We start from the raw sequence: 13912 nt of genomic DNA on the forward strand, positions 1-13912 counted from the left end.
TTAATGGATAAATAAAAATGTGGTATATTCATGATGATGGCATATTATTCAACCATAAAAAGTAACAAAATACTGATACATGCTACAACATGAACCTCAAAAACATGCTGAGTGAAACAAGCCAGACACAAAAGACCACATATTATGATTCTATTTATATGAAATGTCCAGAATAGGCAAATCTATAAAGACAGAAAGTAGATTAGTGGTTGCCTGGAGCTGAGGGTGGATATGGGCTGTGACTGCAAGAAAGTGGACATGAGATTTCTTTTTGGAGTGGTGGAAATTTTCTAAAACTAAATTGTGGTGATGGTTGCACAGCTCTGTAAATATACCAAAAATCATTCAATTGTACACTTAAAATGGGTGAAATTTTTGTTATGTAAATTACATCTCAATAAAGCTGTTTAAAAAAACCACTTGAAGCAAATATGACAAAAGATTAAGATGTCCATTCTGGCTGGTTGGAATGCAGGGTTTTATTATACATTCTATTTTCTTTATTTTTAATGTTTCTCAAAAACAAAAATATTAAGACACCATAAATTCCTGGGCCCCAGTTTCAAATGAGATGGATGCATAAATTTACAGTCTTCTGATTATACTCTTACCTTCAGACACTGTCAGTTGTCCCCATTCCCAAAGGAAATGACTTAGAACATTCTTAGTAAAGCTTACCAGTCATACATAGCAAACCCAACTCTTTAGTGCCTGTTGAACATAAGCCAAGAATAACTAGATGTATAAGGAAAAAATTTAACATGCAAAACAGAAACCAAAACATCCTAGAAGAGTGAATTCAGAGAAAACAGACATATGTAGAGAGCAAATAAAACTTTTACAAATCCCTATTAATATTTCAAGAGAGAGAAGAGAAAATCTACAGCCATGAAAAATGTGAGAAATCTATAATAAAAGGAATATTCAGAGAACAAAAAGAATTTCTGAAAGTCAAAAATAATTGCTAGAATGTTTGGAAAATAAAAGAACAAAGAAGGAAAATAAGAGAAAAATAACATAAGAAAATTAAAGGATCAGTCCAAGAGGTTTAATATCCAACTAGTTATATTTCCAGAGAGAGAAAACTGAAAATATAGTGGGAAGAAATATATTTTTAAAATAGAATAGAAAAGTTCTCAGCAACAAAGAATATGAATCTACATCAAATCTACCACAATAGTTGACAAAAAAGACTTACCAATCGTATTTTAATGAAATCTCAGAAAATAAGGAACAAACAAATAATCATAAAAGTGTTCAAGAAGTGAAAATAGGTTGCACACAAAAAAAATCAGAAAACAGATTTTGGATGTCTAGAAAGTAGAATTTAATGCAACGATATCTTCAGAATTCTGAAAGAAAAGCATAAAGGTAGAACACAGACATTTTCAGACATGTGAACTCGGGTAGACTGTTGTTATATTTGTGGCCAATAACTTTAGAATGTCCTTTTTATATTTGAGGAAATTCCCGCATTATGACCCCTGCCTTCCCAAGGTTGAAGTCATAGCTCAGTTATCCAGCATCTATTGCAGCAAAGACATAGGCATATGACATTGGCTCTTCCAGATGTTTCCTTGGAAGAGCTCAATCTGAAGAAACGTGTGGAAGTCAAATTTGCACAGGATCTGTTCCTAGAGGAGGGTGGTGAGACACTGAACTTTCAGAGGCAGCAGTGGCATAGATTCTAGTTGGTAATGTCCCTTGCTCAGGGTCTTTGGTGCCTTTGACCAGAGGAGGTATAAGAATACTTTAATATGGATGGTCGGATAATTTGGGTGTTGTTCCTGGAAGCACAGTCACCAAACCCTATTCTCTGTAAGCTACTTCTCTGTAAGCTACTTCACAATCTCTAATGAATCTTCCAAGGATGCTTCTGGTGGATGTGCTCCACCAACACAAGGAAGTAAACCAAGAAAAAAGACTGAGATGGGCGGGGGGTGGATTAAGGGATCTAACATAATAGGGAAAAAGAATCCCCAGGATTACAGTGGATAGAAACCCCAGGATGCAGGCTGTGCAACAACCTAAAGACTAACCAGTCCAGATTCAGTTAAACATATGGAGGGCTCCAGGAAGAATATTTCTGAAAAGAGAAATCGGATTTAGTACGTGTTGTGTTTTATGTATTTAGAAGAGATTTGCACTGCTGGAAATGAATTTGAGAATGAATTAATATGTATAAAACCGAGCAAATGAAATAAGACATTTATTAACTATAGGATAAATAAATTTTTGTTTATGAAAGGCAGTGCAATCATGGTAAACTACATGACTCAGCTGTATCTAATATTACATGGTAAAAATTCAGACTTGATTTAACCAAAAAATTTGATATGAGAGGCTGGGGTAGAGGAAGTCTATGTGTGCTGGGATGGAGCATAAGAGAACTAGATCGACGTCTTTTTTTTTTTTTTTAACATCTTTATTGGAGTATAGTTGCTTTACAATGGTGTGTTAGTTTCTGCTTTATAACAAAGTGAATCAGTTATATATATACATATGTTCCCATATCTCTTCCCTCTTGCGTCTCCCTCCCTCCCACCCTCCCTATCCCACCCCTCTAGGTGGTCACAAATAGATCCACGTCTTTTATAGTCTGTGTCCACAATATCTAAAACTGAAAAGTCTAGAAATACCGGAAAAACAAAACATAGAAAATAGCTAAAATATGTAGGAGTGGTTGCCTTTGAGGAGTGGGAATGAGGGAGAGGAATTATATTTGTCAGGGTTCTTTATTTGCATTCTACAGAATTTACTCCAAAGCAAAAGAGGTGTGTTCTGTTTTGTTTTTAGTTTGTTTTTAAGTATTAAGTAGTTTATGGAATCTCTGGGAACATTCCAAGAACCAGGATTATCTACTACTCAAGAAATATATTTAAAATTTATTTAGAGTCCAAAGAAGCATATGTTAGAAGTTGCCTTAAAATTCAAGTGGCTGTGTCTTGGAGATAGGGGTTCAAGAAGACTTCTGCCCTTCTGCCAGATACCACTGTGGCTGTCACAGTATCCATGTAAGAGGAAAGAAAAATAGAGAAATCTCTGAGGTTAATATTCCCAGGCTCAATTTATTATATGTCACAATGAAGTCATTATGTGACATTTAAGTTGCTGATTTAAAGGCCAAGTCCTCATCTTTGTCAGGATTTAATTTATGCTGTTCAACTGTATCAGGATTTAATCCATGCTGTGCAGGCCTGACACATCTCCTCTATATCCACACTCCTGGGTATTCCTAACTAGGGAGTCCACATAAATACTGGCATTCGAGATAAAAAAGGTCCAGGAAAAGGCACCTTTTAATCTTCTCTTTTCCACGAAGCTTCTCAAGAAAGGAATGTTGAAGCTTGTGGAGCAGAATCATGCAGGTATCTTAGAGAAAGAAGCGAGCACATCTCATTGAAGGGATTTATGACTTTAGACAAGTGCCCATTAGAGGTGAAAGCAAGCTGTCAAGTAAAACAGCCTGGAGAGTTCCCACATCAACAGTTTGTTTTAAGCACCAAATAAACGGGCCAGACAAATAGTGTTGGTGGAGTGTAGAGGACAGTCGTTTCCGAGACCTAGGGTTTGTAGAGAAGAATCCCTCAAGTACGAGAGTCTTCTTGAAAGCAGGGATTGTAATTTAGATAAGGGTAAGAGAACAGAAGTGAGGGAGGAAGCACATGGAGTCAGGGACAATGGCTACATGGATTTGACTGAAGCTGGGAGCTTGTTTAAGGAACTATTGTGAGAGACATTTGGGGAAACAAGAAGAGATAAAGATGGTGGTTTAAACACAATCATTTATTTTGTTCCCTCCAAAACTACACTGGAATGACGATAACAGGATTTTTGTTTTAAGAAGTAATATACCAAGAAAATGGTAAAGGAGATAATATAGTAGCAAAACTTGAAAACAGATGGACAAGTAGAAACTGATTTGTCAAACCCAGGAAATTTGAATGCTAAATTGGCAGTGACGAAAGCCAAGAAGCAACACAATTCCTTAATTGTCTCTAAGAACCCAGAAGGCTTAGGATTTCATGGCACCGGGTGCCTCTGGAAGTGGCAGTTAAAATGAGGCTAAGGAGGGCTTGTGGAAAGTCTGTCTTAGAAGCAGTGAGAACCTCAGATCCCCTCCCTCTGGGCAGCAGGGTAAACTGCTCTCTCACCCTGAACAGAAGACTAAGCTTCATTTTCTAGAGCAGGTGAAAAGGATGGTCTCTGGACTGGGAATTTCCAGGAATTGTTGAGAATGTGGTTGTTATAGGGAAAACCAATTGATTTAGTGAACTTCCCAAGCTGGATATTGGAAAATCCAGGACCCATTTTCCATGTGGTGGGGAAGAGAGGCCTCTCCCCTCAGGAGGAAGATTGGAAGATTCTTCACTGTTGAATATCACCAGTCGTAGAAATACCAGCATCAGAGGTTCAGCCAGGAAACAGCCCCGCCAGATCACCATTCAGGGAAGCATAATCTCCAAACTCATCCACACACCCTGAGCTTCTAAACAGTTCTTTATGCTGTACTCTTATATGTGTGCCAACTACTAAAGAGCACCAGACACTTGAGGAAAGCCCTAAACATGAAAGAGAGAAACCAAACCAAACCAAACCAAAACAAAACAAAACAAAAGAAAAAAAATAAAAAGAAGTTTCAAAGAAACACACTATACAGGAGGGAAAAATACCTCCAAAAGCCATTGACATTTTAGTATTTTCTGAGAGATGAAATAAGTGCATCTGTGAAACAAAAATAGGACAATGGTGAGGGCAGGGAAGGAAGTTATATACACTTGAAAAAGCTAAGGGGACAGAAATGAGCTGTTAAAAATTAAAAGTTTGATAGGAGAAATGAAAAAGGCAATAGAAGTAGGTTTATAAGATAAGGATGAGAGAAAATTTCAGAAGATAAAGCATAGTGATAAACGGATAGAAAATTAGAAGAAGAAAAGACAAAAATTGGAGGTCCAGTCCATGAGATCTGATATCAAAATACAGGAGTTAATGTACAGAGGGAAAAACTAGAGGAAGTTGTCAAAGAAGTAACTAAAAAGTTTTCATAAACTAAAGAACCAGACGGAAAAATTTAAGAGCACTGGGACAAAGAAAAGCTCCTATAAACTAATAGAGAGGAACACAACAAACTAGGACTAGGAATCATACTTACATCTCCTTTATTCCTCATACCATACTTGCAAAACTATAAAAAAAGTTAATAAAACAAACCCCAAAACCCCAGTTATAATTAAAGGTATCATTAAAATCCAAATTAAGAATGCAATTAACATATAAAAAGGAAAAACCCCATAAGATAATATTTATCTGTCTCTGGATGAGCAAATAACTTTCTAACTTTCTAAACATAAAGGCCATGAAAGACATTACAAAGGAAAAGACCCACTCAACATTTTAATATATTAAACTGAAATATATGCTAAAATCATTTAAATTAAATATAAATTAAAGAAATGGCAAACTGGGAAAAAATATGAACAGATTAAACAAAGGGTGTAATATGTAAAATATTCACATGAGCAATTTGTAAAATGTTCATATACTGTGTAAAATATGTGAAATAGTCACATAATGTATAAAATGTTCATGTAAGTAAATGAGTAAAAACACTAGAACCATATTAGAGAAAAATGGGCAAAGGATATGAAGCAATACAAATGGCTAGCATACATTGAAGAAATAAAAGTCAATCTTAGTTGTAACCTAAGAAGTATAAATTAAAACTAGAGCTACAGTTTTTCACCAAAATTTTTCACAATAATTTTCTTAACAAATTATTAAAGATTGTTTTTCAGAGTAAAGTTAATGGTGAGGATGTGATATGTTTCTGGAAAGTTTTGGCAATACATATTAAGGATTTTAAATGTTTAGAACTTACAATGCAGTAGTACAATTTCTAGAAATCTAATCCAAGGAATTTCATTATTTAACTACTGTTATACCAAATATACTGATCTAGGTACTGAAAAATATAGAATATTTATAAGGGATTAGGAATACTTGTGGAAAAGTAAAAAAACAAAATAACTGTCCAATAATAGGGGGAACGTTGAGTCACTTATCTCCATAAAATAGAATTTATTTAGCCATCAAATATTATGGCTACAATTACTTTCAATAAATGGTAAGTAGAATTTCTAACTTGAGAAGAAATTTATTAAACACAGCATTTAGATATTGGCTGTCAGCAGAAACAATGGCTAACGTCTGAGGCATTCTGTCAACAATCCTCATTTGAAATAATAACTTTGAAATATGCACGGAACATAAAAGACAAGAAGGCTTTCCTGCTGTCCTGAAATTGTTGAGCAATCTGTACAATAAGCAAACAGGACAATGGCCACAGTGAGAGGATTTATTAAACTGACTTCATTTCTTACCTTCCCCAGTTTAAAACACACACACACACACACACACACACACACACACCAGGAAAGCTTGGAGGAATTATTTTTGAAAGACTCCTAATTTCCAGAAATTCATCAAGTCTAATCATTCTGCTCAAAATACTTTTCTTCAATTGTCAGGTTTCCTTAGATGAAGAATTTCTGTGTTACTGGGGATACCATGAATAAGGGTAAAATGGAAGAGTAACTGAAACGAAAGGGTACTTATTCTCAACTAGTACCTGTGGCTCCAGTTGAAGGAATCATGGAGGCGGTTTCACAGTAAAAGCAACCATCTGAGACCCATAGAGAAGACATTTGTCTGGAGCACTGAAGGTTTACTGTAATTGTAATCGGCAAATTCTGAGAAGTTTTGATTTGCGCAGAGTTACACTTACAAAATCAGAGTGTTTCAGTTGGATGCTCAATATCTGAAGACTAATGTGTATCTAGATTATTTATTTTATATAGATAGTAGGCCGGGCTCATTCCTCCTAGGATCCTTAGAGATGTAAAAAGGAAATAATTTAGTTTATAAAACAAATACAGGGGACTTCCCTGGCAGTCCAGTGGTTAGGACTCTCTGCTTCCACTGCAGGGGGATGGGTTTGGTCCCTGGTCAGGGAACTAAGATCCCACATGCCACGTGGCAAAGCCAACAAAAACAAATACTCAACTCAAGGCTTGTTTTAGTTTTCTATTAATAATTCAATAAGAAATGAAGGCTTGTGTGAACTTCATAATCAGCATTTTATGGTGTATTAGGGGAAAGACCCTTAGCACGGTATTTAAACATTTGACATTAATTTTCCTTCTAAATTGTTTCACTCTTCTCTTTTCATTTCTTTGAGGAAGTGTTCATATAGAATGAAAAATTTCATTATATATTTATATAGTTTTAAATAAAATCATTGTAGAAGAATTTTTAAGATTAAAAATTACGGTGAGATGGGCAGATTATCGCATGATACAGGTAACTGCTACTTGTAGATCCTCAGAGTCTAGCTTGAGTGATGACAGCTATAAGTAGGAGAGAAAGGCAAGCTGGATCCTTGGCTCCTTATATAAGGAAGGAGAGCACAGGAATCCTCCCTGGGGTATACAGATGTCCCTGGGGCCTCACAGTAAACTGTCCTGGGATCCCCTGACCTCACCGATTATATGACTAGGGAGAGGGAGATGTAAGAACCAACGGTAACTGGGATACTGTATTCCCATCCTTAGAAAAAAAGATTTCTAAAGGAGGAAGTGAATTTCAGGAGAAAGATGATCAATTTCTACTAAACAAGTTGATTTTCAGGGGCTCAGTGGCCAGTCAAGAAGGAAAAGCAAATCAGAAGCGCAGGAGAAAGTCAGTGCTATTCGGGAAAGCTATGGCAATAAATAATACCTTTAAAGAGAGAGTGTCATACTAAAGAATGCCGTGAACATATAAAGGAAATTTAAAAAAAAGAGTTCAAAGATAAATGAGAATTGAGCTTTGAAATAAGACTGCATTTGTATAGTAGGAAAAGAAGTGGAACCAAGGAGAAAGAAAAGAACCAGAGAAGACTATCAGTACCCTGGAGGTCAGAGACATTTTAGGAGGAAGGAGGTGCACCATGAATCAATGATGTAGAGATATAAAGTGTAACCCATAGAGCAGAACTTGGGAGACAGTGTGATGATTTACAGAGATGAATTTCAGTGGAGAAGTGGGGTCAGAATCAGAAGCCGAGAGAGATGAGGAAATGCTTTTGTACACGTAGATTATTTTTGTTTCTGTTTTGACATGTTGGGTATTGAAATGAAGGAAAGAGAATGGATGCAGCTTAAATCAGGAAACAGACTGATGACTGATGATTCAACTCTTTACGGAGGTGATACTGATCATTTAAATGACCATAGTTTTGGAATGCATGGGAGGTGTCAATTTAAGGAGTTTAAATGGCAAGATTAGCTCTGGAGAGGGGGAGTATCTTCTCTTTTCCTGAGATAGGAGAATAGGAAGAAAAATGGGGTGTAACCAAGAGGAGAGAGACTGCAGTGGGCGCCAAATGAATTTAGTTACTTATTTTTTTAATAAACATTTTTGGAGTGTGCACTATATAAAGTACCAAGATCCCTTGGAAAATATGATGATGAAAAAGACCTAGACAATGCCCTCAAAGTAGTTTTATTTGGAAGATAAGACAAGGGCAAAAATAACTCTAGAGATTGAGAACACAACCTGTTAAGTTAAATATAAATTTTTTTACACCTCAGTTTCTTCCTCCATAAAATGGGAATAATGAGAGTACCACCTATGTTTCAAGCATCCCATTCTCTTTCTAGCTTACATTTCCCAGTGTTCTAATAGAAGTATTTGACTTAATGGAGACATTCAGCCCATGAATCAAACACTGTTTCATTCTCCATCATTGCCCTTATGTTCTCATTTCCTTTTTTACCCAAGATAAATTTACTGGCCCATCATTTTAATCACTCTCTTATCCCTCCATCCAATCCATCAAGACATTTGGTCCTCTCTCCTTGAGATACACATGGCTGGAAAACCCTAACCCTGATGAAACCTTACTATTTGCTTTCTTCCCATCTTTCGAGTCCCCTTGTCCATGGAGGAAAATTCCACAAAGTCATACAATATGAGTTCAGGAAACACATCCAGAGCAAGGCACACATAGGCTCTGCATTTCTTCAGCATCTACGTGGGGAGGCATCCCATGTTGAGGAGGGTTTTGTTCTAGTGGAAGCCCCTTCCCCATTGCTCTTCCTTCATATAGGGCCTTGATGACAGCCACTTTATTAGGAAAGGGACTTTCAGACTGCTTGCGGAATTAAGCTGCCTAGATATCATGCCAGCCATTTACAGGAGCTGTCTGGGAAAGCCAGCAGCCCCATACGTTAGGAGGCACCTGGAGACTTTGGATCCTTTTGGATGCTATAGCCGTCCAGTCATGGAAGGAGTCTAGGCTAGCCTATTATTCAGGCATCTTAGGATGAACATCTAGGGTTATTTTTGAACAATGCTTCTCCTTCATGACAATCTATCCGCAAGAAGCTTGAGTGCTCATCAGGTGTTTCTGAAATAGGAAGAGAGACATCATTTGACTTCCACCCAATCTTTAGAGGCTAAGTTAACTGCATTTGTCACAGTCCCTCAGGGATGAGCTAGATTGTCAACCACTTCCCCTCCCCACCATTTATTACCAATATATTCTATAGAGACCTCGAGATTGTTACTTTTATCCTTTGACATTAAAGTTGGAAAAGGAGAAGAGTGCATTGATCCTCCATTACCCACCTTCTGCATATTCCATGGTGCATGAGACTCCAGGGCAGAGGTACAAGGAGCTACTACGGCTCACTCAAAGGGCCCCTGCCATCAGTATTCGGGTCTGCAGCAAACATTAATTTGATGCACTCTTACAAAAGCTACCAGCAGGGGTCACAGAGAGCAAGCCCTTCCTTGGCTATTATTTTGTCCCTGATCCCAGACCCAAAGGATAAGGGTTTTTTGTTAAAGCCAAATAGTGGTGACCTCTTTGGGGAGAGGGGTGGTAGAGGATCAGGCCCCAGCCCCAGCTTCCTCTTGTCTTGAATGGACCCCAGATAGCATATAGGGACCTCGGGCACCTCTTGCAGACCATAGGAGATGTGGGGAGTTTCTATTACTTGGAACAATGGCAGGCCAGCTGATCTTAGTCTTATTGGGGAGACTACAGGGTGAGAAAGGTTAAATGCCTTTGTTCTCTAAAGACAGTTGAGCTCTTCCTCACAGATTTCTTTAGCATGGTTTTCTCCTCTCCCTGGTTCTTGTGCTGACCAGATACTAGTGGTGTTTAATGCCCTGACCACTGTGCTAGCTCCGCCCATTCTGGCAGCTTTCCCAGGGAAGTCCCTCTGTACCTAAAAGGACCCTGAAATTTGTATTATCTTTAGATGCCATATATTTTCTTGTAAGAAATCTTAAAGGAAAAATTTCAGGCAAAATACCTGTGCTTTGTGGGCTGATAACATTAAAAATGAGGTCTTTTACTAGACAGTTGGGAGAGATGATTGCATTCAATTGTGTTGGAATAGGGAATGATGGAGTTAGGGTGGGGCTGATTTGAGTAGAATCTGGAAGAGATACATGGGTACTGACCAACAGTTCAAGTTTCATTTGGAAATATTTTCTTGAGAGAGTACCTGTTTTCCTGGAAGAAAAATTGTCTCTACTTTTATCCAAAGCAAGACGATCAGAGGAGACTTCACTGACAAGGTGATGTTTGCACTGAGGCTTGAGAGTTGCCTGGGTGCAAAGACCATCAGAAAGAGTATACCGGCCTTTTTTGAGACACAGCCAGGAATGTGTTTGGAAGGAGAGAGCAAAGAGCAGGGTAGAAAGGGGTGAGGTCAAGAGGTGATAGTGGGCCAGATCACTTACGGACTTTTAGGACATTCGAAGGATTCTAAGTGGGGTGGAACAGGTGTGCCTGAAGTTTGAGGACAGGGGAAAGTGAAAGAGAATATTTGAATGGTGGAAATGAGGGGAGCTTAAGAGGATTAGGAAACAGTAGTAAGGGAACACTTGTAATTCGGTTAATGAGATAGTTTGCTTCGTTTTTTTTTTTTTCTTTGTTTATTTGTACACATATATTTTCTGTCCTAAAATTATAACTATTACATATGCTCCATACAGTTCAAGTTGAACTTGGCGTATACATAGTGAAATTTATTTTTGGCATTGTTTTCAATATGTTTTTTTTTTTTCACACACACGCACTGTATTTTATTTTTACAAGAGATAAATAAACTGACACCAAGCATTGTAAATGGATGACCGCAAGAAAAGCAACAATGATTGCAATTACCAAACACGAAACACACTCATACTATGTCATAATAGCGACATTCAGTCCAGTAATCCTCCACTGTAACAGCTCCTTTACTTTGCAGTGAAAATTGACTTGTATATTTTTTGCCTCTGAGTTCTTGTGGGATTGTTTTTTTAATTCAAACAGAAAGTCATAAAAATTATAATCATCTTCCTAAGTTCACTCATTCCCATGTAATTATTGTTTTTTCTTCTTGATGTTTTGTAAGGCACTTTTATGAATTCATCAGTTTGCCATTAGAGTTCTGAAAATGCTTATTCGTTCAGTTACACAGTATAGTTAGTTACCAGAAACCTGTACTTGTCAGAGTGTTTTCCGTGAATTCCTTGAACATGAAACCCTTTTATAGGAACATTTTTGCAAAAGCATCAGAGTACACGCAGTACTCTCTCTAAATGATAAAAGAGTTAAAAATGACCATGGTTAAAGATTTGATGAAAGTTCATAATAATGCAATTGACAAGGAAATTTAGTTATTTCTGAGATATACATTTTAAAGTAATAACTAGAATTATGACTTATAACATTATACCAGAACATATAAGATTTTTAGAAATTTCATGTAATGTCTGAAACATTTATATTAACGTATTTCCATACAAATAACCCAAAAAAGTTTATTATTAGTTTTTTGTTGTTGTTGTTTGTTTGCTTATACTGCAGGTTCTTATTAGTCATCAATTTTATACACATCAGTGTATATATGTCGATTCCAATCACCCAATTCAACACAAGCACACCACCATCCTCACCCCACCACAGTTTTCCCCACTTGGTGTCCATACGTTTGTTCTCTACATCTGTTTCTCAACTTCTGCCCTGCAAACTGGTTCATCTGTACCATTTTTCTAGGTTCCACATACATGTGTTAATATATGATACTTGTTTTTCTCTTTCAACTAACTTCATTCTGTATGACAGTCTCTAGATCCATCCACGTCTCAACAAATGACTCAATTTCGTTCCTTTTTATGGCTGAGTAATATTCCATTGTAAATGTGTACCACATCTTCTTTATCCATTCATCTGTCAATGGGCATTTAGGTTGCTTCCATGACCTGCTTATTGTAAACAGTGTTGCCATAAATATTGGGGTGCATGGGTCTTTTAGAATTATGGTTTTCTCTGGGCATATGCTCAGTCATGGGATTGCTGGATCATATAGTAATTCTATTTTTAGTTTTTTAAGGAACCTCCATACTGTTCTCCATAGTGGCTCTATCAAATTACACTACCACCAAAAGTGCAAGAGGGTTCCCTTTTCTCCACACCCTCTCCAGCATTTGTTGTTTCTAGATTTTCTGATGATGCCCATTCTAACTGGTGTGAGGTGATACCTCATTGTAGTTTTGATTTGCGTTTCTCTAATAATTAGTGATGTGGAGCAGCTTTTCATGTTGATGCATCTCTTTTTTCTACCTTTAATGAGAATGTTACTTCTGTTTCACTGTTAAGAATGATCCTTGCTATTTTTTACCTTGAAATTCTTTATCTTACAAAACAAGTTTCTCTTGATGCTTTGCAAGTAAGAATTGTAAAATCATGAATGCATTTTGCATTTGATCAAATGCTTTTTTGATACCTATAAAATGATGGTATTTTTCATTTACTTTGTTAATATTCTCAATTATGTCATTAAATATTCCAATGTTGAATCATCCTTCCATTCTATTTGGTCATGATGTATTATAATTTTATTATATTGCTGTATTTCGTTGGATAACATTCCATTTTATGCTTTCATGTGTGCTTATAAACAAAGATGGCCTGTAGCTTTATATTTTATTGTCCTTTTTTTCGTTTTGATATCAGAGATGAGAATAGCCTCATCTGAGTAGCTTTCCAACTTTTTCCATACTCTGAGACAATTTGCACAATAAGAGTTAACTGTTTCTTGCAACTTTTCTAGATTCACATATAAAATGATGTGTCTCCTGGACTTTCAGGGGTCATACTTTGAACCAGCTTCTTATACTGGGGTATTATTCAAGATTTCTGGTGTTTCTTGGATCCATTTTGGATATGTTTCCTCTCCAGAAAATTATTCTTTTCTCTTATCTTTTGAAAATCTTGCTGTCAAGTTTCTCCTAAGATTCTCTTTTGAGATTTAAAAAATTCTTTTGTGCACTATTTCATTCCTAGTGGTTTATTTTCCCCTTCTTTCTTAGGCTCAGTTATACCCATGGTTTACTGCTATCATTAATTTCTTCCAAGAATAATTTTGGTCATCAGTGTTTGGTGTTGTATGTGTTTTCTTTCATTAACTTTGTCTTTATTCTTTGTTATTGTTTTACTCCTACCTTTTCTTTCTCTTCTATTTTGTAGCTTCTTCAATTGAATGTTTAGTTCATATATTTTCAATCACCCTTCCTTTTCCTTTTGGTATGATGAAAGATATCTGTCTCCTTTAATGCTTTTAACCCTAAACTATATTTCAAAATTTATTTAAATAATTTAAATAAATTAAAAAAATTATTTCACAGAAATTTGTAAAAATCATAACTTGATGATTTATGACAGTGAGCCATTCTGATGGCTGTGTAACCAGCACCTGCCTTCAGGATAGAATATTCACATTATTCTAGAGACTTCCTCACACCCCCCACTCACAACCTGTCTCTCTCACAAAAGTAACCACTACTCTGACTTCTAACATAGATTACGTTG

General features: G+C 36.6%; 2 protein-coding genes across 2 annotated transcripts in view; both read left to right on the top strand.

The window, feature by feature from the left end:
* Nucleotides 1-13912, top strand: part of KDM4D (lysine demethylase 4D) — a 28626-nt gene that overhangs the window by 11974 nt on the left and 2740 nt on the right. The window lies entirely within an intron of this gene.
* LOC307190011 (lysine-specific demethylase 4D-like) overlaps nt 1-13912 on the top strand; it is a 72174-nt gene that overhangs the window by 10337 nt on the left and 47925 nt on the right. The window lies entirely within an intron of this gene.

Source organism: Stenella coeruleoalba, assembly GCF_951394435.1.
Source record: "Stenella coeruleoalba genome assembly, chromosome: 8".
NCBI classification, from domain to species: Eukaryota; Metazoa; Chordata; class Mammalia; order Artiodactyla; family Delphinidae; genus Stenella; species Stenella coeruleoalba.